The sequence below is a fragment of the Simochromis diagramma genome, unplaced genomic scaffold (genome assembly GCF_900408965.1).
Source record: "Simochromis diagramma unplaced genomic scaffold, fSimDia1.1 OVJJ01000636.1, whole genome shotgun sequence".
Classification (NCBI taxonomy): domain Eukaryota; kingdom Metazoa; phylum Chordata; class Actinopteri; order Cichliformes; family Cichlidae; genus Simochromis; species Simochromis diagramma.
In genome coordinates, this window is record NW_024387022.1 from 5,895 (window position 1) to 24,324 (window position 18,430).

At 40.4% G+C, this 18,430-nt stretch overlaps 2 long non-coding RNA genes across 2 annotated transcripts; both read left to right on the top strand.

Moving 5' to 3' along the window:
* Window positions 1-273: 273 nt before the first annotated feature.
* On the top strand, window positions 274-14,920 carry LOC120739415. Its single transcript, XR_005697208.1, has 4 exons — window positions 274-1,349; window positions 11,291-11,937; window positions 14,409-14,659; window positions 14,827-14,920. It is a non-coding gene; the product is annotated as an uncharacterized LOC120739415 (long non-coding RNA).
* A 27-nt stretch (window positions 14,921-14,947) lies between these two features.
* LOC120739414 lies at window positions 14,948-16,934 on the top strand. Its single transcript, XR_005697207.1, has 3 exons — window positions 14,948-15,028; window positions 15,149-15,244; window positions 15,696-16,934. It is a non-coding gene; the product is annotated as an uncharacterized LOC120739414 (long non-coding RNA).
* The last annotated feature ends 1,496 nt before the right edge of the window (window positions 16,935-18,430 follow it).

An 18,430-nucleotide genomic window follows, 5' to 3' on the forward strand; every position in this document is an offset into this window, starting at 1 on the left:
AACACTCGTTTATCTCCTCTGCTCTTCCTTCTTCTCTCTGCAGGTGGAGGCGATGATGGTAAACAGGACGGTGTGTGTGCTGAGAGAGGAGGAGCTGTGTCCTGATGATCCAGAGAGGTTGAAGCAGCAGCAGCTTGTGTGTAGAGACGCTCTGACTGGGCCATGTTACTGGGAGGTGGAGAGGAGAGCTTCATCCAGCAGTGACTGACAGAGGAATGAGAAGAAGTGCAGATGACTGTCAGTGCTGCAGAGTGAACTGCTCTGAGAACAGCTCCACTGTCAGACACAATGTAGAGTCCAGCATCATCCCTGTGTGTCCCTCTGGATCTGACAGAGGATCATCAGTGTATCTGGACTGCTCTGCTGCTGCTCTGTCCTTCTACAGTCTCTGCACAGTCTCTGTCTGACTCTGGCTTCAGACCCTCCTGGATCAAACTCACCTGGAAAGACTTTCAAACATCACTCAATAGATTTGAATACAGAATATATTTGATATATACTGTAGATGTACTGTAGAGTTGCAGTTTGTCACTTGTAAATACAGTCTGTGAGCAGCTGTGAGCTGAAAGATCTTTCTAGAAACACGAAATGTTTTCACTCTTCTGTTGCTTTTTCATATATTTCCACAACATTAATCTTGATCCCACCTGTCTCACCTGTTTCATGCTTTTATACATAATAACAGGACACGTGTGATCTGAGCGCTGCTGTGGTTGCTGTGCTGCACTTCTTCATTTAGATAACAGAGACATCTAGTGGTTCAGAGGGAGAACTGCAGGAGGTGGAGCTGTGTTTTAGCATGGAAAACTTTTTATCTTTTAGGCGCAGATACAAATATGACAAGTATCAGTGTAAGATACAAAAGGTCACATCAGTTAGCAGAGGGAACAGTGATCACACAGCAATGTAAGAATAGAAACATAACAGTGAATCTGGACATGTATACAGATGGAAGCAAACAAACAGGATGTAACACTACATTAAAGCCACAAATGAGAAGAAAACAAAGCCAAAGGAAACTATATTTGATCTCAGGAATCCAAATCAGATGCTTTAGAGCAGGGGTCGGCAACCCTGGGCACGCGTGTCACAGCTGCCACATGAAGGATTAACTGATGGCACGACCATAGCTGGACTGGCCATCGGGCATACTGATGGTGATTTTTCGTTTTTATGGGCCGATGATGGTTTTTTTATTTTTTATAACGGTATAAACGATGGAAGGTGGTGGATTGGCCGGATGCTGGTCGATGTGTAAAAATAAGTCTGTTAACCCAGGAGGAGGAGAGACCCAAGGCATTGACCGGGGTCACCCAGACCCCGGTCCCGTGACAATTTCTCAAAACTAAGTAGGCCCACACACCAGGGTTTGGACATGTGTGGACCCAAACTATACTTAAACTTTACCCTTTTTTGTGTGTCACCAAATACACTTTAATATTTTCTAGACAAGAATGTAGTGGCATAATCTTTAACCTCCTAAGACCCGAACTCGTCCGTGGCATTCATTTTTAATTTCTCTTTGATATTTGGGCTGATTGGGACCTGATGAATGTAAAAACAAAGAATTACCAGATTTTTTTTTTTTTTTACCAAATTTTTCTTTCTGAGAAAAATGAGAGCCACATATGAGGATATTGATCTAAAATTTTGATAGCACAGTGGCAGTATAACATCCTCATAAGTGGATATCAGGCCTTTGTAGAGCAAAATTGAGTATTTTGGTCTAAACAACCCAAAATGTGATGTCCACATATGTGGACGCCAGGTCCTAGGAGGTTAAATATCTGCTCACTTTGGCAAAATGAACCTAATCATCTCTGATGAATTCAGTGATGTCTGCCAGCTCACCTTGCAAGTGGTCGAGCTTATACCGCCGACAACGCGGCCACAACTTGTAAACCCCCTGCTGACGATCACCTCTTGAGTTATTTATTTATGTTAGTTTCAACTGTTCCTGCAAAAAGTAAGAACGTGTTACTGATAAAAAGTCCAATAGAAGCAAAGTCTAAAGTTTGAAAACAAAAAACAAAAACCTGTCTGATTCAGATCTGATCTTTGGGGGGTTCAATAAGCAGTGTGACCCGTGTATATGCATCAGGGGTGGGTTTTGATTATCGATTTATCGATTAAAATCGATTCTCGCTTGGATAACGTGATATCGATTCATTAAAATCCTGAATCGATTTTTTAATATAAATTTATTTTGGCCAAAACGCCAGAATCTCAGGTTAAACCTCCCAAAATTTCAACAACCACCAAACAGCTAAAACAGTAAATGAGAGCAGGAACACGGATTCTGCACAAAGACGTAAACACAAAGCGCGGAGCCGCCGACGCATCAGAATCAGTGAGATGTGACTTTCTCACCTGACTGCACGGACACGAGCTGAAAGCCGACAGCTCGCCGATTCTGATGTTTCGGCGGCTCCGCGCTTTGTGTTCATGCCCTTTTTGCGCTGATTCTGAAGCTGCAGGTTTTTCTCTCTCCAAACAATATTGAGTAAACCAGCAGCAAAAGAAGATCCAAACTACGCTTCACATAAACATCGTCATGAATTCACTCTGATTGTTTTGCTCCCACCAGGATAAAATCACACTTCATGCACAGCTCTCTCTCTCTCTGTACTTCAAGAACAGTTTCCCGTCTAAAAATCTGTTTTCTGCATTATTCGCTTGCTTGTTATGCACAAGTCTACCGTTCTTACAGCCTGTCGGCTGCTGTTTTTTTTTTTCCTTTTACTTACTTCCGAAAACAAAACCTAATTTCTGCCGTTCAATACTGAACAAATTTAAACTTTTTAAAATGATGCAAAATTGCAAAATGCTCAGCTGTGTCTGTAATCAAACCTCTGTAACTTTGCTCTGCTTCACGTCAGCAGCATCAGGTAATGTTCATATGTTCATTAATGGTTTTCTTTTGTTTTTGATGTACTGCAGAATATTTGTATAAAATCCCAGGCCAGGAAAACCTTCATGTTTTTCTGTTTGATCCTCAGCTACTTTGACACAAAGGCATCTGCTGTGATGCTCACACCTTTGATAAAGTCTGGCAAGTGTCAGATTTCTTTTTATAGATATAAAAATATAGAAATGTACTGATGCATGACCTGAATTATAATATTTCTGACTGTCTGAGGCAAAATTTCCCCGATTCAAATTGAATCAAATTGTGGATCGAATCGATTCTAGAAATGAGTGACGATACCCAGCCCTAATATGCATGTTTTCATAAAAGAGATAATGTTGGTGTTTCAGTCATGTAGTAACTGTTAGCTTTAACTGTACAAGGCTTGTTAGACATAATGAAACACATCGTACAGATTTCTGGATGTTAGACTATAATTTTTATAATGATTATTAATCTTGAGTCTAAAAAGTCAGTCGAGTATATCCAGGATGTCTTTCTGTTAACTGGATTCACTGACACTAACACTGGGACCAGGATAAGCGGTCGCATGAAGCTGGTTACCAGCTGACAATCTTATTATTTAATTAATTTCATTAAGTTATTTAATTTTTCTACTTTTTCCTCTACATTTCCCCTGAAATGAAGGGATTGTGTTGAACATGCTTTAGTTCCTCACATTTTTCTGCATCTCTTTGTTCAACCCCCTGAATTAAAGCTGAAAGTCTGCACTTCAAACACATCTGAGTTGTTGCATTTAAAATAGATTTTGGTGTATGTACAGAACCAAAATCAGAAATGAAGTTCTCTCTGTCCAGATATTTATGGACCTAACTGTATAATCTATACAGCACGTAAAAAATGCTGTAAATAAAGAAGTCTGTGAAAATGTGGCGCTTCCAGGTCAATTTAAACTGAAGTGATATAATCTTCTCCCCACAGTTTGAGTTTGTATTGTCTCAGCTGCAGACAGACTATGATATTAATATTATTAGTTATTAATATTATTAGTTATAAAGGACACCTTCCTGCCTTTAGTCTTATTCATGATGATTATTAGTCGTCTTCTAATGTCCACAAGTCTGTATGATGTGTTTCATAGTTTCTAACAAGCCTTTTAAACTTAAGTTACTGCATTGCTGAAACACCAACATCTGCTTATTGAACAAAACAAAACAACCAAAAGTCCACACATCTGATTTTATTTTTATTTTAATAGACTTCCAAAGATTATACCAGATAACTGGCCTCAGAATATAATTGAATAAACATGTTTAAAAACGATAACCTAATCCTGTCTTGACAGGCTGAGCTCTTCAGTATCCACCAACAGCATCGTCATGCTGAGTCAGACGTTTCTGCTCCTGGTGGAAATACTCTTCCTCCATCCACATTGTACCAAATGTTTTTAAATGTTAGTTTCAATTTAAAATTAAAGATTAGAAAAGTGTAACACATGATGCAAATGTAAACAAAAGCCCCTCTGCAGTATCAAGTCTGCATGGCAAAGTGACACACTTTAGGTGATCTTCATCCTTGGGAAAAGTGCTGTCAGCTATTTCCCAGTCCCCTGGCGTCTGTGCTGTTCACAGAATCACAATTCCATCGCTGAACTTCCTCTCTGCACCGTCGATTAGAGCTTGGCACGCTCCCTTCATCCTTCTGCTTCTGTTCCAACGCCGCTGAAGAATTAGGGCAGAGCACATCGTACACCCTAGTTGTCTTCCTCAACGTCAGCGTTGAATCTCTTTCACTCCTTCTGGTTGTTTGCTGTTCAAAGTCTCCTCTCGACGATCTTCTGGAAGCTCAGTAGCACAGCTCACTGTGGGATGTGTGCTGTGCTGAAGGTGATCTCTGCTCCTCTATGATCCTCCTGAAGCCTCTCTCCAGGCCTCAGCTTCCATCTTGTGGACGATCTCCTTCAGTCACTCCTTCTCAGGGCACGTCACAACATCTGCAAGTTAAAAATTGACACTCCTCTTTTGCCACACGGCTCTCGCCATGTGTCAACTCCACACAATGAGACATGCACAAGAATGTTGCACAGTCTCTCTGGAAAATTCTCCAGGGTTTCTCTTGGAGCAGCTCCACTCCAAACCTGTAACCCTGTGTCAAAGAAACATTAGTCAGTGGTTAAATGTTAAGATTGTTCAACTCCCAGCTCCACCCGGAGCCTGTATCCTTGCCTGTAGACAAAACCCTGTAAGTTAAAACAAACTTCACATTTGCAAACAACTGTAGCTCATAAGAGTAATAAAGTATTCAGCATCACAGAGACAAGTATCATTGCAGGTTTATTCTAAATCATTAAACTCCTGCTTTTGTGCCATAATTTGCTCCAAATCATCGATCATCTCAACTTCATCCCACATTGTAATCAGTGACTTTCCTTAAGTTTGTCACTCACTTATTTCATCACTATGAGCTCAATAGTGGTCAGATAATGAGCCCCGTTTTAACTATTCTATAACCCTGCACATCTGCTCAGTTGTCACTTGTCTGTCTGTGCTGAATCCTTTACAAGCACATTAGAGAAACATTAGCAGTAGCATCCTAGGTCAGGCCTGGGCCACCAGACTCCAGAGGTGCTGTAAAAGGTCATAAAGTTAACACTCTGCTGTAAAAGAAGTAACACTGGCTTCAACACAGTATGTCTCTCACACTGTATTCACATCTCCACTGTAATATTCACATTTCTCAACAGCACAGTGTAATTTCATCACCAACATACAGCCTGTCAACACAGTTTCCTTCACACAAAAACTCAGTAATCCTGTGGTAGAAAAACATTATTAAGTTGTGTCCTGCTGTACATCACATGATCAAATCACATGATTAACCCTCTGCTGTAGAAAAGTAATGTAAATGTTAGCGCTGCGCAGGTGTAGACACACTTTCTCACAGTGACGTCTGCATTGTGAGTAATACAGGATCATGAATAACACACTGCTGGTAAATTCACAGACACACAGAAAAATTACAGCTAAAAGCTTAAATTTGCAGAGTTTACACAGTCATGTGACCCAAAGTTTCCTCCTCTGGTCTCCTCCTGCTCCTGCAACAAAAGACACACACAGAGATACATCCACCCCTTTGTCACATCTGGGTGGGGGTTAACCTTTGCATAGTGGTGTTAAGTCAGTCAACTCTTGTCAGCTTTCAGCAGTCCAGTCAGTTCCCCGTTTTTTTCACTCATTTTTTATTCATTTATTCATTCAGTGCTGATAGTGGAATCTATCGTCGCATTTCGTTTCCACCCTCAGCAATATGACGCCATTTCAAAAACAGAAAAAGCATTTAGACTGGACTACCGCTGAATCCTTTCAGACAGGGACTCGCTTCCTAATTGTCCCAATAAGTGGCTTTCTCCTGAGCCCATTTTAATTTTGGAGAAACTCACTTTGCAACCGTTCCCGACAACATGTTGTGTAGTTCTTCCTGTTCAAATGTTCAGATGTGCTTTAAATGACAGAGATTTAGCAACAAACTTTCAGTGCACTGTGAAAGTAACAAAATAAAAAGGAAAAAAGAAAGAAAGGCCTTGTTAAGTCATGACACGTGTTCTTCATCCCAGGAGGGGAAATCATACCAAACCTAACTGGCAGGTTCAACTTTGCAACAAAAGACAAATCATCAGCCAGATTAATCTCAAACATTCATCCACTCAGCCACACACCTCACACCACACAACATAACCCTGTTGTCTCATCACATAACGAGTTTCTTCTCATGTAACCAAATGTGTGCCATGTTAAAACTTCTTCACACACCAGAAACTCAACAATCAGCTCACTCATTCAAGACCCCTCATCAGCATCCTGTTTTCTCCTCTATGATGCAACCATCTGTCCTCCAAAATGATATTCGTCCACTAGTCTATGTATCACTTTCATCTTACTAGTGACTTGGACAAGATGACAAACAGAATCTCATGCTTAGACTCTGTCTGGTCTTCATGAGTTTCATTGTATGTGTATGTAGGGTTAGTATGGTTAATACATTTTCTGTTTGTGTGTGTTTTTGTGTACCTTTCTCATTTTGTGGTCCAGACCTCTTCTCAATTTTCCCCTTAAAGCAGTCAGTTTCCTTTTTCCCAGGATTGCTAACCCACTTTTTGATTCCCCATACTAAACAACAGCCTTCCTCTGTGTGCTCACCTGCTCCCTCCACTCTGTTCTCCTCTCCCACTTTGCAGTCCAATGGCAGTCAGTTCTCTTCAGCTTTGTCCTGGGTCATCCTCACTGTCTCATCTTGCCATTCCACTCCAAACATGGCAAATGTCACTCAGACAGTCTCCTCAAAAGTCATCTTCACACACAGTGAAGTTGCAGCTTCCTGGAAACGCATCTCCATCCATCCATGATGATGGGTTTACTTTCTCTCTGATGCCGTTTGCACACACTGCTGCTGGACCTCTCTCAGGACTCTGCTGTTGTCTCTTGACCTGCTGTGAACTGTTGATGTTCATGCCTGTGCTTCTGGAACTGCACTCCTTATCTTCAAGCAGAGGTTAGCTTCCTTGGAGCTTGTTTTTACAGGGTGAGGAACACATAGGAGTTAAGCTGTAAACACAATTCAGCTAAAACTCAGCCTGAGTGTTTCCTAATGATGTTAACCTATAATTTTCTTCCAACTGCTGCTCGTGGAAAATTGATCCAGGTCTGCTTTTCACCTGAAGTGACAAACTAAGACATTTTCATTATTCTCATCACTGCTTAAACGACACACATCTGCCTCTCTCTCCTGTTTTTTGAACTCTCCTTCCTTACAAACAGAAAGTGAGATTGTAGCTGTTTCAGGCTGAGAAACACTCTTCATGTTATCATTGTTTTTTTTCATCAACAACACAACTATTTTATTTCTTTTGTGTCCACTGGGGTAGACGGTGACCTGCAGAATCATCTCTGCCCCAGTTCGAGACCACTTCACACACACACATACTTTCACACCTCTCTGTAACTCACACACACTGTCACGGTTCTGAGTCAGTTTGACACAGTATTTTGAGTTGTCATGTTTTGGTGTGTTTTTGCATTTTGGATTCTTTTCTTATGATGATTATGAATCTATGTTTCAGTTATTCTTGTTTAGGGAGTTGTTCGTAGGTTTTGTGTTCTCATGTTTTTGCAGGTTTATTTTTTTAAGTTCCATGTGTCATTTTCTGTCTGTCTCTCAATGTCGCGTCTGCGTCTTTGTGTGATGGTTTCTTGTTTCTGTTTTATTGTGAAGGTCTGCGTCTCATGTGAGTGTGTTCAGTTTTACCCCTTGTCTCGTCTCGTTGATTACTCCCAGCTGTGTCCCCCACCTGTTTGTTTCACATGATTTTTTAGTTTGTTTCACCCTGTGTTTCTCTGTGTGCATTTAAGCCGCATCCTCTGTCTTTGTAGTTGCTGGTCCGTCTGTGTATCCACCATGTTTCATCCGTGTGTTCCCTGCCGTCATCATCATGTACTAGCTATATCTGTTTTAGGCTAAGTGCCTTTTGTTTAGATGAACTGCTGGACTTCCAGACCAGCAGGTTTAGGGAAGTCATTTATGGGGTCACACTCTGACCACACACACACACACACACACACACACACACACACACACACACAGTATTCTTTGTTCACATGTATACCTATGTAAGATGTTATATGTTAATGACCCTATGCATATTCATGTCACCACAATAAAAGGAGTGCTATGGGGGACCTGGCTGAGAGTCTGACGGAGGTCAAGTGGTGGGACGACACTTGGCTCCAGGCAGGTCTCCCTCATGCACGAGTAACACGAAGAACTTTGCCTACTTGGTGTTCAATGCTTTTGCTGTGTTTTTAAATTGTCTCGTTCCAGCGGTGGGCCTGTGCTAGACAGACCCAACACCCCCCTTGGTTAGCACTATGTGTGTGTGTATGTGAAAGCACCTGTATGCTTGTGTATGCATGTGCAAGAATGTGTGTGTGTGTGTGTGTGTTTGGGGGGGTGTGTGTGTGATCTCCTGCTCACCAACAGGGTCAAAAAAGCAGGAAGCTTACCACACAAGAAACAGATCTTTCAGAGAGGATGTGCTTACAATAAAACCTCCCCCAGCACCAGAGTAGCTGTGAGGTGGTCAGAGACAAAGGAACGTCTTTGATCACACAGTTTGAAACAATGTAGAGATGGTAAGCTTAAAAATGACAACATTTAACAATTTACTTTAGCGATGTGTGTCAAATATAAATGAGGACATACCAGAAAAAGCTGCAAGTTTCTTCTATTTAGAGTCAAGTTAGTGTTTTGTGTCTTTGTTTTAGGCCTAATGTCAAGCAGAGGTGTGTGTAACTGGACTGGTCTGTTATATGTGTGAAATGTGTGCTTCAGTGCTGATTCCTTTGTGTCGTCATGTGTTGAGAAGAGAGAACAGTGATAACGGAGGAGCAAAAGGAAGCCCTGAAATCTGCATCCAACAAGGAATGACAAGTGTTGGCTCACCAGTGATCCCAGCAGAGGCCACTGGTTTGGCTCCAGTTGTTATAGATGTAAGATTCAATGATGTTGTTCCTACAGATACATGTTAGCATCTTTATTGTAGTAAAGTATTGTAATCTGAAGATAGAAACAAGGCAGAAAACAGCTCCATGATCTGATCTTAATGATGTTGTTTTTATTTCTGTCTTTCAGAACTGGATTGGAAACTATCAAAGGTCTAAAAACAGCCTCAACCCTCCCAAAGAGCAAACTTTACACACGTCATCTTTCAGCTTACAATCTTTGTTGCAGGGATCTTCTGCCAAACAAGGCTGAGAGAAGATTTCTTACAGCTGTCATGTTGATGCTGTTTTGAATCTTCTTTCCACATATAGCTTTGCAAAAACAGCATAAAAAGCACTGGCAGCAACAAAAACACAATATTCCAGAAACACACTTTGCCGATCCGATCAGCTGTTCGTAACACTTCCTACATTGGAATAGACATCAGCGCAAACTATCGCGTGTCCACCATTACCTGGCCAAAATCGGAAGTGACGTCATTAGTTTTTTTACCTTCGCGGCCTTATAAGCCTGTACTAGTGTTTTTAAAAGTCATGTTTGACTTCATACTTTTCTGAATAGTTTCTGGGATGCTTAGAACTCAAATTGCACTGCTGAAAATAGTTGATTTTGATGCACATGCTGCTTTTTTTTTTTTGCAAATTTGCATTATAATATTTATTTTCATTTTTCCAGCAGTATATAAAATATGGTGTATCTCAAAAATAAAACTATGGAGACACTCAAAATAAATTTCCTGTTGTTAGAAACTATTTTGTGGAACTTTTTTGTATTTACAGTTTTGAGGAACAAACCTCTTAAATTTCTCTAACTAGAAATATATGTTAAAAAAAACAAAAGCGATTTTCAAAATTTGGGCTATAACGGTTATATTGATCTATAGCAACTTGAAATGCTCCCAGAAATGGCCCTACAGCATGTGAAAATGTAAAGATAACTCTGGCGGACTTGGTTCTATGGTAGGTCTTAAAGGGTTAATATAGATTTTCAATGCAGGCTTTTGTTGAGCCGCTGGGTTCTGTGTAATAATAATTTCAGCATTTTACAATAGAATAGATCAGCTGATCACTGATCAGTTTCATGATTAAAGTAGCAACAGGAGAGGGAGGGGAGAGAATGAGAGAAGAAGAGGCAGCTGTGCAGCGTAACGACAGAATAACTGCAGCTTTGTGTCTTTTCCATCCAAGCTGAAGTCCGGGATAAACTGTGCTCCTTTTCAGCTCAATACGAAACGTGTAAGATTTTCTCTGAATACGCGACGATTCCGTTTTTTACGGGACGGTTTGCAACTCTACTAACTAACCTTATGAATAAAATAAATTTCACTATCAGTAACATCATAGCACCCACCCAGCTGTATAGAAACTCCGTCATGCTAGCTAGTACGCAGTACGAGTTATTGTAACTGACTGTAAAAAGTCAGCACAAGGAAAATAAACTCCACCTAAACTTGGTTTATATCTGACCCAGATAGACTGCAGGTCATAACTTCTTGCCTGAAGTTCAGTTCACCTGACACTCGGACTGGCAGCCGCCTCGGGTCTCTGCTCCTCCTGCCTCCCCTTTCCCTCATCCACCTGCTGGCCTCCACCACTTACTAATGTTACTGAATCTGTGGAAGCTCCGCCATATCCACCACCAAACAACTGAGTTATTTTTACACACCGGCCAGCATCTGGCCAGTCCACCATCTTTCATTGTTTATGCTGTTACAAAAAAAAAAAAAAAAAATCATTGGCCCACCGAGCAAATGCCCGGTATGCCCGATGGCCAGTCCAGCTATGGTCGTGCCATCAGTTAACCCTTCGCGTGCCAGCTTTGGCACACGTGCCCAGGGTTGCCGACCCCTGCTCTACATGTTTAAAGGTGTCCAGTCCTGAGACACTGGGGGTGGAAACAGCTGTGATGTCATTGGACTGTCACAAAGACAGAAGTGCATGAAGTGAGCAGTCAAGGAGCCGCTGATGTTTTGGATTCAACAGTTTAGCATTTGAAAGGTAGACACAGACACATTTCCACACTGCAAGACCGAATAGTAATAGTTTGATAAATGAAATGAGTTCCAACTACTTAAAAACCTGTTATAAGTTCATACACCTTTATTTTTTTGAGTAGTTTGAACAAGTTTGTTTTTTCAAGTTATCAGTACTTGAATATATTGATTAGTTTCTGGCATTGCCCTCAAATAATTTGAGTTTTAACACTGACGTCACTTTCGTGCCTACGTACGTACGTGCGCCACCTGTTTCTTTATGAAGTGCTGGCAACCATCTTGGATTCCTCGCTTCGAGTGCGAATGCCCGCTCATTACTCCGAAAGAAACTTGTGGAACGTTAATATCCGAACAGAAATAAAAACATTTGTCAAGGGGCTTTTTGCGGCATTGCCTTTGACGCTGGATAAAGGAGGGCATGCTATGGTATGTTACGGACTTTTGAACTGGAACAGCTAACGCTCTGCACTTGGCTAGCTGCATTTACTGCCTTTGCAGCATCTTCAGGAGCGCTTTTGTGGTAAGTTTTATTTTTTCTGAAACTATAGTTCTCCGTTGTAATATGGGTTTTTAGCGTCATAAATGTACAACTCTAGCAGGCATTTAAGAATTACATGCATGCGTCGTTTTATCCATGTCGGCTTGGCCCCAAAGTGTTTTGCATGAATTATGCTAATAAGCTCATATTTAGTATAACACATTATTAGTTTCTAATCTCTTACTATTTTAAAAGAAGTCTTTAGAAGGCATTTCTGGATTTGCAGATTATAAACTGCCTTGTGGTTAAATTGTTGAATCAATATGCACTGCTGCGCTGCTTCACACTTAGCGCATACGTGGATATTGATATTGGCTAGCCCATTTGCTAACTGGTGGAACTTGAAACTTACGTTTAGTTCTCTGGAGTTGTACATATTAAAACTGGGGCAGCAAAATTGTAGGCACAGGACATACTTACAAAAGCAGTGATTAATCATTACATAATTACGCGGTAGAACTTGGTTTACATTGCAAATAGTTAACTAAGTTGAATGTAGAATCTTCTGAACTGTAAAATTGTTGTGCCTGGTCTATTTTAGGTTAGCTTAAGGGTGAATCCATCAATAATATACAGTGGGGCAAAAAAGTATTTAGTCAGCCACCGATTGTGCAAGTTCCCCCACCTAAAATGATGACAGAGGTCAGTAATTTGCACCAGAGGTACACTTCAACTGTGAGAGACAGAATGTGAAAAAAAAAAAAAAAATCCATGAATCCACATGGTAGGATTTGTAAAGAATTTAATCGTAAATCAGGGTGGAAAATAAGTATTTGGTCAATAACAAAAATACAACTCAATACTTTGTAACATAACCTTTGTTAGCAATAACAGAGGTCAAACGTTTACTATAGGTCTTTACCAGGTTTGCACACACAGTAGCTGGTATTTTGGCCCATTCCTCCATGCAGATCTTCTCGAGAGCAGTGATGTTTTGGGGCTGTCGCCGAGCAACACGGACTTTCAACTCCCGCCACAGATTTTCTATGGGGTTGAGGTCTGGAGACTGGCTAGGCCACTCCAGGACTTTCAAATGCTTCTTACGGAGCCACTCCTTTGTTGCCCGGGCGGTGTGTTTTGGATCATTGTCATGTTGGAAGACCCAGCCTCGTTTCATCTTCAAAGTTCTCACTGATGGAAGGAGGTTTTGGCTCAAAATCTCACGATACATGGCCCCATTCATTCTGTCCTTAACACGGATCAGTCGTCCTGTCCCCTTGGCAGAAAAACAGCCCCATAGCATGATGTTTCCACCCCCATGCTTCACAGTAGGTATGGTGTTCTTGGGATGCAACTCAGTATTCTTCTTCCTCCAAACACGACGAGTTGAGTTTATACCAAAAAGTTCTACTTTGGTTTCATCTGACCACATGACATTCTCCCAATCCTCTGCTGTATCATCCATGTGCTCTCTGCCAAACTTCAGACGGGCCTGGACATGCACTGGCTTCAGCAGCGGAACACGTCTGGCACTGCGGGATTTGATTCCCTGCCGTTGTAGTGTGTTACTGATGGTGACCTTTGTTACTTTGGTCCCAGCTCTCTGCAGGTCATTCACCAGGTCCCCCCGTGTGGTTCTGGGATCTTTGCTCACCGTTCTCATGATCATTTTGACCCCACGGGATGAGATCTTGCGTGGAGCCCCAGATCGAGGGAGATTATCAGTGGTCTTGTATGTCTTCCATTTTCTGATGATTGTTCCCACAGTTGATTTTTTCACACCAAGCTGCTTGCCTATTGTAGATTCACTCTTCCCAGTCTGGTGCAGGTCTACAATACTTTTCCTGGTGTCCTTCGAAAGCTCTTTGGTCTTGGCCATGGCGGAGTTTGGAGTCTGACTGTTTGAGGCTGTGGACAGGTGTCTTTTATACAGATGATGAGTTCAAACAGGTGCCATTCATACAGGTAACGAGTGGGGGACAGAAAAGCTTCTTACAGAAGACGTTACAGGTCTGTGAGAGCCAGAGATTTTCCATGTTTGAGGTGACCAAATACTTATTTTCCACCCTAATTTACGAATAAATTCTTTACAAATCCTACCATGTGAATTTATGGATTTTTTTTTTTCACATTCTGTCTCTCACAGTTGAAGTGTACCTCTGGTGCAAATTACTGACCTCTGTCATCATTTTAAGTGGGGGAACTTGCACAATCGGTGGCTGACTAAATACTATTTTGCCCCACTGTATTTACCAAACAGTTATTTTTTCGTTTTATTTTATTCTGATGCCCAGTGTTCATTAGTGAAAGACTTTGTTTGTTTTTTTTCTGTCAGGGGCTGGGTCTGTGACATAGCATTTTGAGTTTATTTTGTATTTTTGCTTTATGTTATATTGAAATGAGGTGAAGTTCTTGTATTGTTGTTATTATTAGTTAAGGTTTAGTTGAGTTCTGGGCTGGTTATGTTTCATCTGTGTCTCCTTGGTTGTGTGTCTTTTCTGTTCTCTGTGTAGTCTGTCTTGTCTTCTGTGTTTTACTGTTATGTCCATGCCAGGGCAGAAGTAAATTTTCAGGGGTGAAGATGCTGTTTACCTTGACCAGCTAAGACTACAGATTGTAGATGAAGTCGAGAAAAGTGAAAAGAATCCTGATTACAAAGCTGATGCACACAACTTTGGCCTTGCAATGCAAAGAGATCATCAATGATGACCTACCAGTAGGTCAGATCCTGGATTGCTGGCCTACTCTGAAATCCCAGTCCCAGGTAAGAATGTATATAGATGTATCTAACAAGATGTATTTTATATCAACTCCTGTTATCTGGCCTGTCTGAACAAATTATGCCTTTGGAGTGTAAGGATTTTGATGTATTTTGCAAAGATTTATAGACTAATTGAAACTTGTAAACACAAATGTATCCTGTGTGTTCAGATCTGTGCAGAATTCCACAGAATTACAAACCTTCACCTGAAGAACCACTTTTATGCTGTGCTGGACCAACATGCTCCCCGGCTCCAGAGCTTATTTCCCACGTGTGGGACTAATAAAGGTTATCTTATTCAGAAAGAAAGCTGTTTGCACAGGGAACGTGTCTGATGTCCTGTCTCAGCTCTTCAGAAGCTATAATCTCCAGGTTAGTGGGTTTTTGTCTTGTTTTTTGAGCTTTATTTAATTTGATCAATTTTTCAATTTTAATTACCATTCTTGACTAGGTTAGCCAATAATTTAAAATAAAAATTTTCTTGTGATGTAGGAACAAGCTGATATCCATGCCCAAAGTGCTGGTGTGCTTCATGCCCTCTCTGCCTATTTGTACGAAGACACCTCTACCTTCATCAAAACATGGGATGTAAGTTTTGGACAAAGTTGTGAACAATATCTTAGTAGCATCCTTGTTTAGATTTCTCAAAACATTATGACACTTTGACAGTTTGAGAAGCATCTCCATGCTTGGATCTGTCTACAGCAGTGTCCATGTCACATAATGGAAACACTACATGTTTTTAATGTGTGTAGACCTTCTATAATGTTTCTAGCCCAACCATACATCACTGTACAAATGAAAAAAATATATAACTCCTATTGACTTTCTGTTGTTATTGCTACGAAGAGGTATGACTTTGCTTTACTAAAAGTACTATTTTTGTCAGTTTGTTTTCTCAAATCTTTGGTGTGTTGTGGCTTTTTTGTTGTTCAAACAATTGATTTCTGAGCTAGTAATAATCCAGAAATGTGACTTGTATAGATGAAACTAAGAGAAATAGGAATGCACTAACATGAAGTAATTTTGTTTTCTGTAGATGATGCATTCTGATAGACCAGATATTAGTGAAGTGCCACTTGGACTCCTCCTGATCAGAGCCAATTCCAGCGATGCAACATTCTTCTGCCCTGAGAAGACTGCAGTTTTGGTTGAGGGTAACATGATCGTTGTTTTCACCACCCTGGCTGATGCATTTCTAGTAATATTTGGACTGACCGACATCCTGCACCTAAGCTACCCAAAATGTTTGGCCAACATTTTCGACTTTATTCAGAAAGTTTTGATGGGTCTGGAGGGTGGGAAGTTGAAGCCCAAAGTGCTGAGTCTTAAAAATGATCTTTTGGCAGCAGAATAATGTCCAGGATTCCTACACAGCCCTCAAGTACCTGTTAAAGCAAGTAATTCAGTTTATCATGTTTCCAAGTCTGGATAAGTTTTTTATAAAAAGAGAGAATAGAATAAAGAAATCTTTGCAGACTCTGTTTCATACTTCATTATCTAAAAGCCACATCCAAAGTAAAAGGGGTGATTTTATTTTATTTATTTATTTTTTTCCCCCATCATCACTTGTGTTTTAGTTGATTTTGATTGTGTTTTTAGTCAGATAACTGTAAATCTATAGAGAAAATGAAGGACAATCTCACTACATTTCTGGCTTCTAGGTGGGATCTTGAATGTCACTTAAGGAACGTTCCTCCTGAACTACTCATAACTGACATAAGGCGCTAAGGAGGTTTATAACACTTTGTTTATGTCTCTAAAGAAGTATTTTTCTATTTAAAGTTTTATTGCTTTGTTGTTGAGACTGTGATTGCACTCTACAAATGTGCATTTTGCATAACCACAGTATTGGCATATTAAAAAGGTTACCAATTATATTTCAGTGTATTAGCTGCACTATACTATACTATTACTTTCATTCGGTTTTCCCACCTAATAATGCAGGATTTTCTTTTCCTTTTGTTTGTTTTTTAATAAAAAGGCCATACTCATGTGTTAATCAAATTTGAATACTCTTAAAACATGTTGTGAAATTCTTTATTTCTAATATTGTAACCTTGTGCCAAAATTTCTGACATTATTCCCTATAAAATGTGGTGGATTTATGTCTTTGGGCTTTTTGTTAGAAAGGCTATGTGTCAAAGTAACTCAATAAATTTGTAACTTGAATTAATATTTTCTGTCTTATGTTTTTACAAGTGTAATTATTTTGGGCACTTTTTTTTTTATATCAAATTCAAAACACAGTAGATTTGGATATTACAAGCATTTGTATTTAAAATTTTTGAGTTGTATTAGCTTAAAATGGTTAACATTTTGAAACTAAAATTAATTCCTTAAAGTTACTTGAGCTAGATTTGTACTTGAAACTCAAAATATCAAGTAGAGAGTACTAAACCAAAAATGTGGATATAACATAAAAACATTTATCAATGGTACTTAAAAATATTTATCTAAAGCTAATAAATAAAGTGTGTTTATTTAACTTTTATTTTTAAGTTTTAGTTACTTAAAATATTTTATGTAATCAGTTTCACCAAAAGTTTTGAGTAAAATTAACTTATTGGGTTTTACAGTGCACATAGAAAGCTGAATTTGTCATATGCCACAGTGAACTCACTGTTCAGGGTTTTTCAGGAAGCTTCTTAACTGCCTCTGCTGCCAAACAAGCAGCTGATGTCCTTGAGAAGAAGCTGAAGAAGTCTTCAACAACAAATACAGGAAGTGGACTTTAAAATACTAGATTCACTTTAGACTCACAGAGAAATGACTAAACTAGCTGTGTTTGATTGACTCCTTTGACTATATGAAAGTTCAGTGTGTGTCTGTACACAGACTGTTGTGTTGTACTATCATTCAGTTGTCTGCTGTGTGAGGAATGTTTTCAAGTGTTTGCATCTCAGTGTAGATGAGGCTGAAGGTCATGGGAGGCCACCATAGCAGTCTCTTCAAAATCATGACATCATCATAAATGCTACTGGACTGTCTGATGGGCTGACGGTGAAAAAGCCGTCGGGAAGGAAACAGAAGACATTTCAGAGGCTGCAGGCAGATTTCTTTGATTTGGGGCCTTTTTCAGCTTTATTGGACAGAGCAGTGAAGATAAGTGACAGCAAAGCAGAGGGAGAGAGAAAGGGGGCGTGGCCCGGGTCAGAATCAAACCAGGCCAGCTGCTCTCCACTAGAGGTCTGCATTCCCGCGGCTGTCCCGCGGGAGCCGCGGGACCCGACCAGGTTTCTTGCGGCGCGGGAATAAATTTCCAAATAAAATGCGGTAGCGGTCGGTAACTGTGGTGTAATTTGAACGGGAGCGCGCGGTCTGAAAATATAGCGTGCCCGACATTTTTTCGGAACAGCATATCTGTGATTTCCTCATTCTAATTGAGCACTGGTACAGCCAGTGCTCACGCCTGTTACACGCACTGAGCGCATGGATCAGTGCTTTTTGCACGTGCATTTTACTTGCACAGTCTGTGACTCTGTGCGCGCATCACCTGCATCAGAGCGCGCTTTACCAACATGGCAGAGCAAACTGAAGATGCAATTTCCTTGAAGGACGTTCAGCTGGGATTAGACAACGGTCAGTTTACTTTAAGGAAACCCACATCAGGCAAGTCTGATGTATGGGAGTCTTTTTCATGCGTCATAGACGCAAATGGAAAAAAATTACCCTTTGTACAATGCGATAAATGCCTCAAAGTTTTACCCTTTTGCAGTCACAAGACTGGAACCTCAGGTTTAAGGCGGCACTCATGTCCCATCCCATATTTTT